Source organism: Berghia stephanieae, chromosome 5 (genome assembly GCF_034508935.2).
Source record: "Berghia stephanieae isolate SIO BIC M18660-M18661 chromosome 5, UCSD_Bste_1.3, whole genome shotgun sequence".
NCBI lineage: Eukaryota > Metazoa > Mollusca > Gastropoda > Nudibranchia > Aeolidiidae > Berghia > Berghia stephanieae.
This window is the reverse complement of record NC_088364.1, coordinates 34,497,005-34,514,504: the sequence shown is the minus strand read 5'-3', so window position 1 is coordinate 34,514,504 and position 17,500 is coordinate 34,497,005. Positions and strand designations below refer to the sequence as shown.

Below are 17,500 nucleotides of genomic sequence, written 5' to 3'. Positions count from 1 at the left end.
TATTAGCACAGCATTAAAAAAGTGGCAAAGTATTTATTCTAATTAAATTAATGAGGAAATTTTCACTGAAATATAAATTATAGTTGTAGCACGAATAGGACGTTGACAATGCTGACTAAACCATTCTGGATAGGGTATTGGAGTTTTCCAAAACTACATATGGGTGAAAGAAATCAAAATTCTAAATGGATATTCTGTTCATATTGTGCTAAGAATACACAGTATCAGCAGACAGACAAATGATTTGGTCTGAAACTTAGGGCAGACTAAAAATCTTCAAAGATGGAGGTAGGTCAGTATGAAGACAGTAATATAGTTTATTCGTAGCTTACTGGATCATGTGATTTAAATACGATACATAGTAGTCTGTAATTCAAAGCAAGGATTGTTTTTTTTTAGCATCCTATAAAAGATATGTCTGAATTGCGGTGCACATATTTGCAAGTCTGACAGTCAATCGCACTAATGGGTTGAATTTAATGTTGTTATAATGGCCTTGGGTATTTCCGGTAACAACAAAGAGCCCATAACACGTTGGGTTATTAGACCTGTAAATAAGTACCCGTTACTATTAATGATTTATCATTCATTTTTTTTATTTTGGATGAGATTTAAGGTCAAATAATTCCAAATATCTAACAATACGGCTTTCACAAAATATCAGAAACAAAACACACTAGACGTCTAATATTGAGTCAAAGAAAGAAAGCATCTAGTTTTCATCAGTCACCATGAGTTAAATACTAAGAATGAATAACACAGACTGCCACAAAAATACATAGCAGGATTTCTTCCCCAGTGTTTAAAAAGTATGGGCAGAGTATTAACTGTTTCTCCACTTTTTCTACCCAATGGAAAAGTACTTCTTTAATTCTTTTGGTTCTGGACCCTCGGATTTTGAATTAATTAAAATATTTAGCCTAGGTAAAGAGAAATAACTAGATTGATAAAAATATCAAATTTATGACTTTTGTGTTGAAAATCATAAGAAACAGCCTTTGTTACAGCCGCTTGACTATCTTATATCAAGCTTTTGGAAGAACTTCCGTATACAGCGACATTCAGGGAAGACCCGTGATCAAACATCAAATTAAATGTTTTGGGTTATACATAATAAACAGATATATATTAAACAATAATATACATTTTAACATCAAATGTATATAGAAAAACAAGCCATTTTTCTGCTCTTATATAGATATATTTGGTTTTTTTTTCTTTGAGCAAGTCAGAATATTATTTTTGCGGAACCTTTGAATTTCAGGATTGTAGATCACCCATCAACAAAATTAGATTCTGTCATAGAATTCTAGCCATGTTGAATCATTAAATCTTGCCACTGGACAATGCAATACCAGATCCTCGGCATCTTTCATCACAGTTCCATCAAGGGTGAATCCTACATGTTTTAACAATGTAAGAAGGCAGAGTTTGACTGGCTCTGGATGTTAAACTGTTTATCACAAGCCATTGTCTCGTCTTGCTGGATGTGACACATGAATAAGACTTCATCATGCATTCACTCCACTTGATCAAATGTAGTGACAGATTGGTGCATTACGAAATGAGCGTTGTGGTGCTTTATTCAACATGGTAAACCTGTCAAAAAGTGTCAAAGAGTTCATATTTTTTTTTATCTTTTCATACTTGAGATCAAGCCCCGCCAACAGAGGCACACACACAGAAGATAGAGAGAGAGAGAGAGAGAGAGAGAGAGAGAGAGAGAGAGAGAGAGAGAGAGAGTCACTTAAGCTCGTCTTCTCTCTTGAACAAAGATCAAGCATACAGACTTCTCTCTCTCTCTCTCTCTCTCTCTCTCTCTCTCTCTCTCTCTCTCTCTCTCTCTCTATTTTTTCTAACCCCCCCATTCTCCACGTCACTCCTTCGTTTATTATATTTTAAAAATTTCACTAGCTACTTCTATCAGTTCTAACATCGTAATTGTAAAGTTTGAAATATTTGTAAACGTTCAAAGAGTAACGGACGGACACCTTATGATTTGATGATTAATATACACGTCATAGACAGGTGTTAAACAATTGTTTTGAAAAACGCCTTGCTTACCAGTTTACAAACAAGTTTCAGAGATTTTAGCTGATATTTTATTGTTGTTGTTTCTGTCTCCGATTTAGAGATCATTGACCTTGTGCTCTTTGTTCCATTGACGTAAATTTTACTGAAAATATTTTAAACGGAACCAAATTTGCTTGCTAACTCGTGAGCTCAATCGCTCTTTTTTTTTTTTTTTTTTGACAGAACGGTTATATTAAATAACAACAAGAGATGAAGTGAGTAGAAAAATTTCGCGGCGGTGATGGGGGTTTGAACCCGCGACCTTACTGGTACGACACATCCGCCTGGCCGGGAAGAGCGTGACTCTACCGTATGAGCTATCCACGGTCCCCAAAAAGATCGTCTCTTATCCTAGTCATTATTAGAGCTCTCTCTCTCTCTCTCTTCCCGACTACTTGAGATCGTGGGTCCAACACACATAACGTCGCGAAGTTAGTTGGCCAGCAATTAAGCTTAATTGCCAATATTCTCAACACAAACATATAACATAGAAACAATTGAGACATTGAGTATGCTCCGGTATTTGGGGTGAATTTTTAATTCAGAAAAAGTGAGCAGGCACTTATGTTGGTAACAACAAGAGATGAAACGAGTAGGAAAGTAGGAGAATAATAATTTTGCGGCGGTGATGGGGGTTTGAACCCGCGACCTTACTGGCATATTTAATACAGAGGTCAAACAACCAAGATATATAGATGTCTTCTAAATGGCCTTAATAATAATAATAATAATAATAATAATAATAATAATAATAATAATAATAATAATAATAATAATAATAATAATAATAATAATAATAAAGTGTTCTTTTATAGCGCTAAATGCCGAAGTATCAAAGCTCTTTATAATATATACTTGTCAAACCAGAAACACACTCATACCGAGCCAAACAGACACACACAAAAGTCGCACAAATTATCCAACTATGCAAGTTTTACAAAATGAAATTGACATTCAACAAAGTAGAATAAAAAAAAATAAAACGTATAATTTACTCATCAAAAAGCAAATGCCTAGGATAAAAATGATGACAGATTTTAGTCGAGACCTGGTTTATACGACACAGGGTCTATGATAGAGTTATTGATTTGCAGGCTTGTCATTTCCCTTGAATCCGATTTGGCAAAACTGTTCAAGTTATTCGACTTTTTATGAGATAAGATAGACATTTATGTAACTGATCATTATCTGTTACTAGAAGATATAGGCACATATGTACAAGCGCACTCGCACACTCACACACACTCACACACACACAAACATATATATATATATATATATATATATATATTGTTGTATATATATATATATATAATATATATATATATATATATATATATATATATATATATATATATATATATATTATGATGTGTGTGTGTAAATATAATGAAAATTTTAGAGATTGTAAATGAGCGAGAAAGGGAGAGATAGAAAGATAGATAGATAGATAGATAGATAGATAGATAGATAGATAGATAGATAGATAGATAGATAGATAGATAGATAGATAGAGAGAGCAATTTACAATAATTTATATATATATATATATAATATATGATAATATATATATTTATATATACATATGCATATATATGATATGATATATGCATATATATATATATATATATATATATATATATATATATATATATATATATATGAGAGAGAGAGAGAGAGAGAGAGAGGAGAGAGAGAGAGAGAGAGAGAGAGAGAGAGAGGTGGGGGGGGGGGGGGGGGGGGAGCTTTGGCATTTTAGTTTGATCCAAATCAGGTTTTTATGCAGCTGTTTTTGTTCGAAGCATCCGATTGTTGTCTGTTTATTGAAGTGTTGATGCTTGAGTCATAATAAAAAAGAAAAGCAGCGAGCATGTTGAATGATGTTTTTACGAGAATATACCGTGATTGGGATAAATGAATTCTTTTGGTCTAGATGACATTGATGAGTTGGATAACAATAATTTACTGTCTAAATATTATTAGCGAACATGCAATCAATTAAATAGAGGGAGGGACAAAGCCCTGTCGAGTTTATCTATGTATCTTCGAAACAGATGTTTCTTTTTGTGTTTTGCGTGTATATAGTTTAGAAATATGGAATGATAATAACGCCACATTACACCTGTTTTATCTGTCGTCATCAAAGACGTCATACATGGATTAAAAAAAAAATTGAAGCAAACCAAAAGGGCTACACGGGTTTCATCGGAAGAGGAGTTTATAGTTTATTCTTGATAAAAAAAACAAAAACAAAAAATACACAACAAAACAAACCACAAACAAACAACCCCCGCGCCCCCCCAAGAAATAAAATGAAATGGAATATTTCGTTTGAAAATTGTCAATGTTTCCATTAAAATCTTCATCGTAATCCAGGAAGAGTCACACAGAAAAGAACAGTAGTAGCTGAACGCTACATTATATTTTCTGATGTTCCCTAAATACTCTTTGCAGTTAGAATCAAACGTTTGGATTTTAATTCATGATATTTCCTTTTAAATAATGATCAGTCATGCTTTGGATTTATTTCGGTAGCGGTATACAATAAAGTATAATAAAAAGATCTAAATTTTTAATGAACAAATGTTATTAATTTCTCAAATATGCGATTCAAGGCGACACCACAACTTCCTTTATATGCTTGTCGTTATCTGTCAAGGTGTATAAAACATAACGAGCTTAAAATGTCAGTGTTATTTCCTCTGCATGATTCAAGTATGGGAATTTCGCCACACTTTTGCTATAACGATTTTTTTACATGAAGAAAACTATATTAATTAACAAATATATAGCGTTGTGCTTACAGGGAATGTTTTACGGCACCCATAGAGACATACGAAGAAACTTAACCCTTATCGCCCACTTATTGCGGCTCTGCATTGTGGCTTTTATCTGGTTTAATTTAGCGAGTATGGCGATTTGGTTTTTGCAACACTGAAAATGTTTATAAATAAATATACATTCATTAACAAATATGTAGCTAGCTAAGAGGATCAGCGTCGCGCCATGTTAACGAAACATCTTTTACCATAGCCTTGGACATGTTTTATATATATTTGTTTTCAAACGAATTGATAGCTGTTTATTATTTGTTTCTACTGTGGCAGGGTCTCTACTCTCTTTATTTTCTGCGACCTTTATGGCAAAATCCAAGCACATGAAAAATATCCATGGGCAGCAATCATGAAATATTATGCACGTTACAATTTAGACAGTTGTTTCCCTTAGTTGACTTCGACTCCTCGCGTATAAACATCACTCATTGGTCTCTTGTAAGCAGGAACCCACTTAGTATTTTCCCAAATAACCAATTGTTCTTTATATTGATTTTTCATTTAGACGTCGATTTGAAAGTGGATAAGTAAGGGATATCCAAGCATTTTTCTTACAATTTTAGCACTACAGCTTTTCTCCTTTTTTAATAACTGATAAAAAATGTAAAATGAAAACCCAACTAGATAAGTAATCGCATTGAGAATAAAGACTAATAAATGGGCTTCAAAACAGTATGTGCAGATTTGTCCCTTCCCTATGGAACTCCCGCCTACTGTCACTCTCATTCAGTCATGTCTGCAGATCGGGATTTAGCCCAATATGTCTCGAGTTGTGCGAAGATTGTGCAATTACTCTAAGTTGCAAACACTTTTAATTTTTTTTTCTATTTCACACTGTATTTTTTAAACACAATTGTAAACTCTTCTCGAAGTCTGGTGTCTAAAATCTAAATGCCAAAACGTTTGCATTTAGTTTATAAAAAAGGGGCTCCTCCATTGTTTATTTCTGGTATTAGCTGCTGTAGATAAGACAAGTCCGAGATATACTATTCCATTCGTATTGTGTGTGTGTCTGTGTATGTATGTGTGTGTGTATGCATGTGTGTGTGTGTGCCTGTGTGTGCGTGGAGGGGGGGGGGGTCCCAATAGCTCAAGGGGTTCCGATGGCTCAGTTGGTAGAGCACTCGCTTCACACGCGATGGGACCGAGATCGATCCCGGGTAATGTATTAGAGATTTTTATCCAACCGACCCATCTGTCCACCCAGCAGTGTTTCATTCATTAATTATAACGAACGATACAGAAGCAGTAAATGCCAATGCCTTTCTACTGCTACTACCACTAAACATAAGTTTTATAATAAACCTAACAAATAAAATTGTTACTAATTAATAGGGTCATTAGATAGGATGGCCTGGGTCTAAAAAAAACAACAACAAAAAAAAAAAAAAAAGACAAAACAAAACAACCCAGCAGTGATTTGGTAGCAGGGTCTGTTAGATCTGACGGAAAGTACTTTGCGATAGACGAGTCCTATCCAAAGAGTAGCAAACAATTGGTATTGTTCACGCTATAGAAACTGGGATTAACACCTGCTAAATAGTGTTGTTGTTGTTGTTATCCTTGTTGTTGTTGTTGTTGTTGTTATCGTCGTCATCGTTGTTGTTGTTGTTGTTGTTGATGATGATGATGATGTTAATGATGATGATGATGATGAGGATGATGATGATGATGATGATGATGATGATGATGATGATGATGATCTTGTCCACTAAAGAAGGGTCTCTGGTCACTTCTACAATTACAATAATGAGTCAGGTAAACAAAAATATACAAATTCACAATTCTAAAGGAATCAAATCTAATCAAAAGTTGATTCAAATTATTGAGTAATTTAAAGACGACGAACTTCTAAGAGAATGTGATAAGCCGATCCACACTACGGCACCAAAGTATGAAAAAGTTTTCTCTCCTCCATTGGTCTCAGTTTTGGGAGTTTTAATTTACTTGGAGCGTTTGAAGATTTCAGTTTTCTACCAGGCTCAAAGACAGATACAATACCGCAAAGACACCGTGGGCCAATTCCTTCAATACATATAATCTGTTGCATCCTTACATCTGATTCTCTCTTTGACGGAATGCCAATGCAGATGGTAAAGAAGAGGTGTTGCTTCATCTCATCATTTTCGTATGACTATGAGACGTATAGCATTGTTTTGAATAACTTGAGATCGTTTGATGCTTTCAGAAGTTGAACCGAATAACAGAAAATTGCAATAGTCCAATTAAGAGCTCGTCAATGATGTAAAGAATTGTTGGCAGGCGTCAACTGTGAAGAATTTTCCAATGATGCTAATTCTTTTTGAGTAAAACGGAAACTCATTTTTAAAGATTTAGTGTTTGAGTCTCTTGTAGATTCTAATTCAGGGCTTACGCATAGATTTTATATTTTGTTCACGAATTTTACTCCATGTCGTCCATGTTGAGAGATCCGTCTGTAACTCGTTTTAGCATATTTTTGCTTCCAATGACCAGTAAATCTGTATCGCTACCATCCAGTTTAAATTGATTATCGGACACCCAAGACCAAATAATTCTTATATACGTTCTACTCTTTCACTTATATTCTTATTTTGGACGCATATGTTTTTCTCATAGATTTGACAACCGTCAATTGGCTGAGTACTACTTTTGCAATGATCTTGGGGGAAAATGAACATTTGGAGACATGTCGATTGTTTTTAAATACGTCAGAATTGAGTCCTTGTTTCTTGAGTAAAAGTTTTATTAGAGCTGTTTTCAACGTGTTTAGGAAAAGAATAGTTAACTTTCAGAGTGACATTTTAGTTAAATCTCTCTATTTATGAAAAAAAAAAACTCGGGAGTTTTGCAAACATAGATAGGAAAAAAGTATAAAAATCCAAATAAAAAAAGAAAGACTAAAATTCAGATTTTGCAGATTGTCATTGAGAAGGTTCAAAAGGATTCTTAAAAACATGAAGTCCGCATATCAGCCTACTCTTTTCAATTTACGCATTTCAATAAAAATAATTATTTGCTTTTTTTTTGCATATGTTAGGGAAGGCATATGGCCCGAAACTTGGTCTCTTTTTCTTTTTTGTCAGGCATATGTTCCACTGGCCAAAAGCGTTTTCGGCCCAATTTTGGTGACTGACCGGGAGATCACGATAGTTCAGTTAGTAGAGCACTCGCTTCACATCTAACGGGATCGAGATCAATCATGGGTGAGGTCAAGATTTTTCTGATCCCATGATTGGGTAGCTGGACTGACGCTAAGATTCAAGTGCGATGATGACGAGACCGGAAGACATTTTCTTTTTAATAAGAAATATCGACCACAAGTCGTACGTGTATGACGTTGCTTCGTCTTATAGCGTTAAGATTCATATGATTAATAACAAAACTATCTGATGCTGCTGCTTCGAGATCCGCATCATATCCGTATCAAAATAAATATGTGTAGTATATGGGTATGTTGAACTATTTATTTATTTTCTACTTTTAAAAATAGAATTATGACCGAGAAGTTCTTTATGGCCTTGTAACATAAGCAAGAAAACCATATAGATCTAGCTTATTTTGCGACTCTGCCCTGCGGTGCATTCCTAGCTCAAATTAAGTTTTACCTTAGAATTGACCCTACAGAGACATTTTCTCCATTGATTTTTTTAATGAACGGATTTCTATTTTAACCATTATCAATTATATTAAATGATATGATGAAACGGAAATGTAAATCATGTGGCTATGTCGTCTAATGGTATGACACTCGCCTTTGGACCGGCAGGTCCCAGGTTCGAGTCTCGCTTAGAGCTGTCCAAAATTGATTCTTTTGAAAAGGCTCTTTCATGGCATTCCCTCACAGTACTTAGGTGTAAAATTAGTACCTATCTATATTGACGTCGTTGTCAATGTTGAAAAGAAAATTTGTAATATCTCTTTACTGACGTCTGGTCCTGCAAATTAAGAGTTTGTTTACGATGGATCTCTTGTAAAGCGCTTTGAGTGTTTGTTGGATAGTGCGCCATAAAAAAAAACACGTTTTTATCCAAAGATAAATGTTCAAGTCGAGATAAAACTTTTACATAATTTTACAATAATTGATTCAATAATTTTCCTACTTTTTCATTAACCAATAGATACATCCTAATTTTGAATCAAAACACCCTACTAAAGTTTGCGTTTATAAATAAAATATTGTGTGTCAGACACCAAAGGTAAAGATTTATTCCACACAGTTTCCTTTCCAATACTAACAGTCGTAAAGACCCCCATAATTTTGCTACCCGAAATGGCAGAAAACAGAATTTTGCCAATAAAACTACTTTGGATTAAATATCGTGTCAGCACGCTTGATTTCTCCATTTTATTTGTACAACATCTCCAATTGAATCGCGTGGGCTTTGTAATGGAAACGGTCTGGCCGAGCTGGGGTATCCAGAGTCCTGACGTGAACAAGGACGTTAAAATGTGATGTCGTAGTTGTACTTGGTTGTCTCAATCCGTTTCTTCTTTATTATTATATCAATAGTTTTTAACATGAGCATCAATAATAATAATGATAATAATAATCATAATAATAATAATAATAATAATAATAATAATAATAATAATAATAATAATAATAATAATAATAATAATAATATAATAATAATAATAATAATAATAATAATAATATAATAATAATAATAATAATATAATGATAATAATAATAATAATAATATGATGATGATGATGATGGTGATGATGATGATGATGATGATGATGATGATGATGATGATTGTGGTGATTTAGTGAGAACTACTCATAAAAATGACTGACAAAAAAAAAAAAAAACAACGAAGAACTGAGTGACGTTAATTTTATTCTATCCATAGTCTTAGAAAAGGTCTGAATTTGAAATGGTCACCGAATTATTTCTAAATTTAGATGTACATCTTCAACTACGAGTTAATTTCTGTTTGCATTTTAATTTTGACATAGAGAGCAAGACAGAAGGTTAGAAGAAACTCTCTTCAAATACAAATATAAGTTCGTCGATTCTCTCATTTTGATTCAGAATATTATATTTCCTGCAATACAAGAAGGGCCAGCAGTGACTTCTTCCCCGTTAAATGAGTTACGGCCAAGCGGCATTTCCATTTCATCTTTTACTGCCGCCCCGTTAAACACTGTGTTTGCTTGGATCGGCAAGCAAATAGAATAACAAAATAACACTTGTTATAAGGGGCTAGTCGTGTTTTATATGTGTGTCAAATGTGTGTGTGTTTGTCTGTGTGTGTGTGTGTGTGTGTGTCTTTGTGCGTGCGCGTGAGTTTGTTTTTGAGAGAAAGAACGGAAAAAGTTTATGTATAGAGATTCAGATGGAGTGATGGAAAGGGGAGAGTCAGGATCAGGAGCGGGCGGACGTGGGAAAAAAACAAAAAAAAAAAAAAACACCCACACACTCGGACTTACAGTGGTTGGAATAGGATTCAATAGTCGTGACGTCACTTCCCTCGCAATTAATGACGCATAGTACGTAGTACTTAGTAACTGGTTCTAAACTATCGGAACAATGGCGGACAGCCCTTTATGAAATACTTCTCTGACGAGCATAAAAATATATCCAGAGGAGAAAAACGTTATAAATCTGATCATGTTTTGACTTTTATACATTCTGATCTCATGACAAGTGAAAAAGTTCTAGCCAGGATGAAGAATAAAAAGTACCGATTCTCTTTGTTTGAAACCAAGCTGCTCGTTGCTGGGCGGACGTGACAACAGACTATTGAATCCAATTCTCCAGGGGAACAATGGCTGTCCATGGGCGTAGCCTTCTTATAGATAGTATGCAGATGACGTCACTCAGGTCTTTGTTATTGTTTTTTGCCTCCGCGTTTATGAGTAATGCTCACTGAACTGTATTAACCCGACTATAACCGCTCATGGATACACACAGTTTTGTGTGTTGGTCCGTTATACTTCCGGATGGCAATGTTATGAGCTTCTTAGCCAAGCGCATACTATCTATACTCATAGCCTGACAATGACCAAAAAATTACGTCCAATTACAAGTCGACGACCACAAAAGAAAACAAATCGGGAGTTTTATTCATTACAAATGGGTTCATCCGTTGCTTTGAGCACAACTAACGACATTTCACTAAGCCGTGGACTAACCTTTAAATGACGTCAAAAGACAAGTCCTATTATGTATCTGGCTTTTGATGCATTGCGTTTAGGTAAAAAGCTCACAACTCCCGCCAACCGGATATAACGTACCAACATACAAAACTATGTGTAACCGTGAGCGGAGATCACATGACAGAGTCAGTAGTAAGGTTGCCAAGAGACCAATAACTGGGCCAACACTTCCACAGAAGCATGAAACGTGGCTTATATTGTTGTCAGAGGAGCATGCTTAAAAAATGAAAATCAAAATGGCTGCCATATTCTACAAACAATTGTAAATATCTCAAAAGTATCAACCTTTCTACACATCAACTAAAAACAAGTTAAAGAATATTATATCTTAAACTTGAAGGAAAATGTCAAAAGCGTTCATTGGTATTAGACGAGAGTTATAGTTCCTGCAAAATGACCATTCATGTTTAGACAAATGCTCGATAAAATAATAAATGCAGAATTCAATGCACTCTAAAGAAAAATAAAAGTTGTTGCACACGAGGTTAACATTTTATATACATAATTAAATGATTTTTGAAAACGTTAACTTTTTGATGCATTATGCTTTCAATTTTAAAATACATAAACTACCCGATTTAAGAATCGTTTGTTTTGTATTGTTTTTATATAGCCACCCTGCGTTTACTATATCGTAAACATTGTATTCAATTCATTGAAGGTCTCATTAAACAAACAGTCTGTTACTCGTACCATATTGTTAATATAATTGTTATACTACAAATATGAATTATCTATATTATGTTGCTTTCACAGTTACTACTGTACTACTTATCGATCAATGAATTATACTCTCGCACTTGGTATTTTTAAAAATAAAAATCAAATGGTATCGCCAATTCAAATTTGAGATGTATGTAGAATGCTAACACAGTAGTCGCGTTATGAAGTGGTTTCAGCTACCATGAATTTGTCCAAGTTTTGAATTTTTAACTATTGCAAATTTTGTTTAAGTAAATATCCAAAATCTACTTATTTATTTATTTATATATCTATTTACTTAATCATGACTTATCATTCAAGTAAGAAATTAACAAATTACTTTTGAGACGTATTTATATGTTCTTCACTTACTTGTATCATCCCTATATCACATCGTGCTTGGAAAAAGGTGTCGAACTAACAATTGAGAAACTGTTTAGACAAGATTTAAGAAAATAGTTTCATTTCTAAATGAGTACTAGCACCGTTGTGTTGTACAATTTTGGTTACAAAAACTTTTACTTCACATACCTTTTTTCTAGTCAAGTCTCAGGTTTAGAATTTTTTTTTGACAAATTGGGGAAAGAGCATATTCCACTCCTTTTGGATGGTGTCCTTTGACCTCCCGTAGTAGATGCGGAGGTCACTGTTGCTGTGTCTTTTATTCCCTTATATTTCCTTTTCCAGGTTGCTTTCTGTCTTTGTTTTGGAATGAGATTACTTGGTTTTGTCCTGGCCCTGACAGGAGTTCTTGGCTGAAGGAAAAACTTAAAATTTATTTAGATGATATTTTCACGTTGTTGTACTATTATATGTTTGCTTTTGGTATATTTTGTAAACATTTGAATGTATTGTCCTTTGTGTCTGGATGAGATGATCTCAAACTAAGTACATTAAGAATATCTTCTTGGAATCAATTTCTGTTCCCTATTTGAACCAGCCCTCTTTGTCTCACTTTTTCTTGAGTGCTTTAATTAAAAACCTATATTTCTTTGGTTATCCCATTTTCTTCCTTTTTACTAGTGCTGATATTACATCAATGTGGCAAATACGCCATAAGAGCTTTGAAATATAATTCAATATTCTAAATAAAAGTTGTCCTTATCAAAGTGTACATAAAAGTATATGTAATCTCACTGCCCAATTTGAAAGTTGTCTGCAATCAACCTTCCTCATACTAGAATATTAGGATTGATTAAAAGTTGCTTGCTTTTTCTATCCAGAAATTGGCAACTCGGATTCTAAGGCCTGGAAGAAAATTGAAGATTGATGGTAAAAGAAGAGCAAGAATTGATTTCATCAAAGGTAGGAATATTAGAGCAAAGATCGGAACAAGTCAGGCTACCTCGACTGGAGATCGAACCTCAGACCTTTTGATTACGTGCCACCATTACACGCCGTCTGACCGGTAATCAGAAGGTCTTAGGTTCGATGTCCAGTCGATGTAGACTGATTTTTTGGGATGTTTTTTTTTCGCGTAAAATTCAAACGGACTCCTGTTTCACGCATTTTGTTGTTCAATACTTATTAAAGAGAATGTTCCCGGGGTTCGAATCACAATTGAGACAACCTGGTGAGAAATAATTGAGAAAGGCGATTAACTCACAAATTATGTATTCTCGTATTATTAGGGACTGATGTACAATGTATTGAGGTGACTAGGGCCAGTTAGGGGACCAAGACCAGCCCCTAAATGTGCCCCCCCCCCCCCGCCCCCCAGAATGAAAATGATTTAAAATGGTAAAATGTACATCATTTTATACATTCCACCCTTCCCCACCCTTAAGAAAAAGAACATTAGACAGGTTATTTCAGTGTCAAGCTATATCATATAAAGATGTTTAAAACGGTCTAAAATACCAGTTTATACAATGTAAAAATGACAAAACCATTGCTTGTCACACTCTCAGGAAGTCAATGACATAATTCTTTCAGAACATATAGATCGAGTCTTTGCTTTAGCCACCAAAGTTATTGCTCGAAAACAATCTTGTCCGCGCAAGTCGGATGCATTACCAATTGAGGATCCTCCAATTAAATAATATGACAAATCGGTATTGATACATTTAGTGAGAAAACCGTTAAATTGGCAACCTACATCGCGTTTCTATAATTTGCTTTCATATCGACTTCGAAATACTCTTTTGCGACATCACCATTGTTATTTAAATTGATAGGATACAAAACAAACACAATGATACTTATTTCGAACAACTCAATGAATTTGTGAGTAGGCTTGGTTTTCCTTCCATTTTCTCCTTTTTATAATGGAGAAATCACCTGATCGTATTATACACGAAACGGTTCTCATGTCAATTATACAACTCTGAAACTGTACGCTAAAATGAAGTTTAGAAGTTGTTTTTTTTTGTGCTGCATGGGGAAGGGTTGTCTCAAATGTGACCCAGCATCTCAAAACCTTATTATGTCGGGATGAATCGGACCTCAAAAAGAAAAAAAAACGTGAGCTTTTAACAAGGGCGGGTTGATATAATATAAGTACCGTTTTGTTATAACTTTTGGTTTTTAATAGTATATACAAACATAATACATGAAAAGAAAGATTAGATTCTCTGCTACGTATTTTACCATTTATTTTGCCACATAATCACCATCATGAGCAACACAGAGCTGCCAACACCGAACTAGTTAGCAGCGAAGAATCTCGGTGATTTTGCTCGGCACTATCGACGATAGTCAGTAGTTGAGTGTTTGCCACTGTAAGAAATTGTAGTTATTCTCCACCGTAACGCAACGATATCCACCTCATGTTATATATAATTTGTTGCTATAAATTAGATTTTAAGCATCTAGTCTATCCAGATAAGATACCGCTTTGATACGGTGGGTTAAATGTTAGATGCTTAAATGAATTGCTTTGTGATTTTCTGCTCTTTCTTATATAAATGTGTCCTATTGTTATTACCTTTAATTCCTTATAAAAATTTTCTCATTTGCAACCTATCATCTCAACGCGTTTATCATGTCGGGTGAACCGATTGGTAAAAAGTGAAATGAAAGTTGAAATGATTAGAAAAATTAAATTATAGTTTTTGGCATTATGAGAAATAATGCCAATTTTCATCACAACAACACATTACAACACTCCCTTTCATCTTTGGCCCTATTGACCTGTTCATTGATGTACTCCGCGAGATCCCCGGTTTGAGAGTTTTTGCCAAGACGATGGTCATTTATATCGATTGATATTTGAAGGACGAGTTTTCTGGCCAAATTTTTAAATACGTGTCTTTCAAGAGTACGGTCAAAAGAGAATTCTAAAGTTAAAATGACTAGACATGGTAAATGCTATTAACTGCCAATTTAAGAAATAGTATTCATTCTCATCAATCAAACATAAATACTTACACGTGTCTCATATTATTTACTATATGTTTGGCTATGCGATCTTGTGGTATGACACTCGTCGCTTTCGGATCGAAAGGCCTTTGGTTCGAGCTTCGCTCAGTGCATAGTTGAGTCCTTGGAAACAACTCTTTACTCACATTCTCTCATCGCACGGTAAATTGAGTACCTTGCCGTTAACAGCGTTGTCTCTGTTCGAAAAATTGTAATCTCGCCCAACAGGCGCCATGTCTCGTTCTACATGTTTCAGGGACGCTTTGTAAAGCTCTTTGAGCACGTTTAGTGGATATTGTGCTATAATATAAAAGCTCAAATTAAAAAAAAAAAAATAATTTCAATGTTAATATCTAAACCAGCCCGACTTCATACCATGAAATGGTTGTTATGAAATTGGATGGAAGCAAAATCAAATCTGTTTAAGCATGAGGTGCTGATTGATTCCTTGCATATCAAAGTTTTCAGGTATGCGCTCGCGCTCGCGTGTTTGTGTGTGTATGTGTGCGCGTGTGCGCGCGCGCGTACATTTACGATTATATATATATATATATATATATATATATATATATATATATATATATATATATTGACCTTACTTGAGATAACTTTACTCGATGTTATTTATGGCACGAAGAGAGAGAGAGAGAGAGAGAGAGAGAGAGAGAGAGAGAGAGAGAGAGAGAGAGAGAGAGAGAGAGAGAGAACGAAATTATGTAAGCAGCATTCAATGTTGCACATTCATAAGACAAAAATCGAATTCAAGATAGAGTGATTAATGAATGACTAAAATGAGATGAAAACTGACTCATATCAGGAAAAAATACCAAAACTAAAGACGCAATAACCTGTTTTTACAGTTCTTGCTTTTAACTGTCCTCCAAAATATTGGCTATTTCTCAATACTTGGGTCTCCCCGCCTAATAAATTGCCTGCGGAATAACACTCTTCAGATAATGTTTCCTTAACACCCAACACCCCACACCCACTCATCCTGATAGCCAGACCTACTATCTCAATTATAAAAAAAAATTAGAAATAACACTGCTCCTAATTCAATAACATATCAAAGACATATCCCCTATAAAAGTGGCTGTCATGATATATCGTGAGCTAATCATCCCGCTTGAAGCTTCTCATTACGTCACTTCCGGAAATCTATCACGTGACGGGAATAGCTGACTGGTGGGAGAACGATGTAGCAGCCTCTTAATTTGTTTTTACTTTTTTTCTATTCTATCCGCTAAACATCTTTTAGTTAATGTCTCCGCCTAATTAAAGAAGAAATAAATAACATAAAAAGAAAGATACCCCCCCCCCCTAACCGCCCCCCCCCCCCCCCGCCCCGCCCATCCACTTTAAAACGTTGGGATCGAAGCCCGCGTTTGTTCACCCTAAATCTTTGGAGGCGGCACGTGGGTTTGAAATTGAAACTAGATTCGTCTAAATTACAGCCATTTAGAGTGTGTGTTTGAGTTCCTCCCTCAGGGATCGTCAAACGCAGGATGCAATGGATCCCTGTTCTGCTGAACACTCCGTCTTTTTCAGCTGTTCTATCCCATCCCTTCCAATTACTCCCTATTCGATTTATTCCTTCGGGCAATTTTAGAAAAATCTTAACGAACCACTCTCCAGTGCGTTCCATTTAAAAAATAAGACTAACATTAAGTATATAAATAAACAAAACAATACAAACAAAAACAAAAAGCAAAATAAGAGACGAAATCGAGAATCAAAACATGATGCTAATAACCAAACGTAAAAAAAATAAATAATAGTTTTAAAAATTTAATGAAAAGTAACAAAACTCATAAACAAAAATATGACAAGTTAGGAGATAAACAAGTTGTTATGAAATTCTTTAGGAAATATTTGCAGGAAATCAAAGAATGAATCAGATTTGTTTACAGTTTGATGATCTACATTCTCTGTGTCATGATTGATGTAAACAATATTGGCTCAAGACAGTCTCAAGTGATGGAAGTGTGATATCAAATATTTGAAGTTGGGCTCTTCTTTGGCCTGAGAATGTTGTTTTTGTTGTTGTTTTTGTTCTTCTTCTTCTTGCCTTTAAACTCTGCAAAACAGAATAGTTAGCTATAAGTATAAGGGTTAGGCATTTTAATGGTGATCATGATTATGATTGTAATTATCATAATTATTGTTGTCATTATTATAACCATCAATAATATCCCCATCGTCATCGTCGTAGTCGTCGTCGTCATCATCATCATCACCATTATCATCATCATCAACATCATCATCATCACAACTACCATCATTATCATCTTCATGATTATCATTATCATCATCATCATCATCATCATCATCATCATCATCATCATCATCATCATCATCATCATCATCATCATCATCATCATCAT

The 17,500-nt window shown here is 34.6% G+C and overlaps 1 protein-coding gene across 3 annotated transcripts in view; it reads left to right on the top strand.

The window, feature by feature from the left end:
• The window catches only part of LOC144972801 (choline O-acetyltransferase-like), a 241,606-nt gene that overhangs the window by 25,914 nt on the left and 198,192 nt on the right, over nt 1–17,500 (top strand). For 2 of the 3 annotated variants that reach the window (XM_078914455.1, XM_078914457.1), the window contains one exon: nt 12,980–13,061. The gene's annotated coding sequence lies outside the window, so the exon portion shown is untranslated. Of the gene's footprint in view, nt 1–12,979; nt 13,062–17,500 lie in introns of those variants that run through there. The other variant, XM_078914454.1, reaches the window with a different exon arrangement.